Raw genomic sequence first — 1,966 nt, 5'->3', positions numbered from 1 at the left:
ACGGGACGGAAAACATGAAATTTTGCAATAATCTTACGCCACCCTTGCACAAAACGACGATAATTTTTCTAATTTCATAGACAACAGAAGACTGAATTTTCTCTACATAACCGCCCTCCCCCCTGAATTTAAAGCTGGATCCGCCCCTGGTTTGTATGAGAATTGCTTGAATCAACAACGGGGAAAAATGGCAAATTAACGACGTTCTTGGCATTTTCTAGTAGCAGAAAACGACACTAAAAATCAAAACTTTACACTCCATTAGCATGTAAAATCTGGGGTGCACAAACGTAAATCTCAAAGTGAAAATGAAGCCCAGAAACGTTCAGATGGTGCTAATAAATCTTCAGAATCATATGGCACCATTTCCAAATTTCTTTCGGGTTGCTTCAGCGGGTTTCGTCACCACATCAGGTACTCAGTAAGATTTTGCCTCATTATATTAATGAAACGCACGATTATCAACACCGAAAGAAAGAGGGAAGACCTTGAGAGCCTAGACTATAGTTCAGCGAACCGCGAAGCGTGATTGGATGGTATCTGGTACTTTAGTCCGAGCGCTGATCCTCTAACTGATTCTTCATGTGAATTTTTCGGTTAGGAATGCTTTTTTGAATGATCAAGGAACATTGGCAAGTTCTGGGCATGATATGTTTGTGTTAAATGCTGTTAGGAAGCGATGGGGGCATTTGAAGTTTTTCATTTCTGCAAAAAATTGTCGAGCACCTTTGAAGATGCACGCCACTCGGCTAAAAACTCGAAAAAGTCACTGATTTTAAGTTGAGACTATCAACTGAACGCCAATAATAATAATAATAAATAAATGGCAGAATATGGGTAGTCGCACTAAAGTATTACAATTAATTAATTCGAAATAAAATTCTCACATTCCGCGTTTGAACAAATGACAGCAATCTGGGTCACTAGCTGAATTTTCTTGCGTCGTTTTGCGTAATCCGATTACATGATACTTATTTTATTTTGATCAGTTTACGACCGCTTTTCCCTTTAATCAGTGAATCTGTTGCTCAACATTCAGATCCATGCGAGAAGCGGTCGAAAAAGGATTTTTCCCCAACATTCCGAATCTCCATTCGTCTAGATTCTGTTCTAGACTATCTGAGATGCGCTGGTTTCTGCTCTTTTCTAACTATCGTGAATAGAACAATGTTTGGTTTGGTTGCAGAAATTGCAATAAATCGCGCCCGAAATGGGAAAATGCCATAAATTAACGACTTAAACCGGCTGCTAAATGCGAGATGCAATGTGCACTTTTGCAACTGATTCCGTTATATAATCGGCTTTCGTGCGATTTGAAACTGTCCTGATATCGGCCAGACTGGAGTTATTAGAATGGAAACAATAATAGTTTGCCCCGATTGGCTACGATAAAATCTAACAAAAAACTTTATTGGGTTAAGGCCCCCTTTGCCAATCGCGCTGAACCTTAGCTTGGAATCAGTCAAACGTGTCCGATTGGCTCATGACTTTCAAACATGCAAAGGTCTCGAATGTATTTCTGGTTTTTGTGGAAATAAATAGCAAATATGATGTAGAAGGTGAATTTTAATCACCTGAATGTTGCAACTCTTTGTATCATTTCGATATTATAATTCGATAGAACAGAAGAATACGTTGTGCATGTTTGTCGGCTTTTGTCAAATTGTCGCTGAAACATTCTTATTCACTGCTTCCTCACTAATTTTCTCTCAAACTAGGCCTGGGTAACTCTTTAGGAGTTGGAGCAGTGCCACGCAAAGGGCTTGGTGCGCCAACCCAACTCGCCGGCGCAGTAACTCACTTCCGGCGCTGGGCAAATGTTGATGTCTTTTTTTAGTTGCTTTCAGATTTATTCAAGGGTCATTTATTAATGATATTTTTAAAATTTCTTCAAAATTTCAGAATTTTCCAGTTTTAGCCAAGTTACTCTTTCTTCTAAATGCTCAATTTTCTAAAGTTTCACTTA

The 1,966-nt window shown here is 38.9% G+C and overlaps 1 protein-coding gene across 1 annotated transcript in view; it reads right to left on the bottom strand.

Annotated features, from left to right (window-relative positions):
- LOC109545633 (probable cytochrome P450 49a1) overlaps nucleotides 1–1,966 on the bottom strand; it is a 6,889-nt gene that overhangs the window by 2,173 nt on the left and 2,750 nt on the right. The gene's annotated exons all lie outside the window — the stretch shown is intronic.

Source organism: Dendroctonus ponderosae, unplaced genomic scaffold (assembly GCF_020466585.1).
Source record: "Dendroctonus ponderosae isolate FM_Combo_2020 unplaced genomic scaffold, Dpon_F_20191213v2 Dpon_F_20191213_10, whole genome shotgun sequence".
Classification (NCBI taxonomy): Eukaryota; Metazoa; Arthropoda; class Insecta; order Coleoptera; family Curculionidae; genus Dendroctonus; species Dendroctonus ponderosae.
The sequence above is the reverse complement of the archived record's forward strand: the minus strand, read 5'-3'. Positions and strand labels throughout refer to the sequence as shown.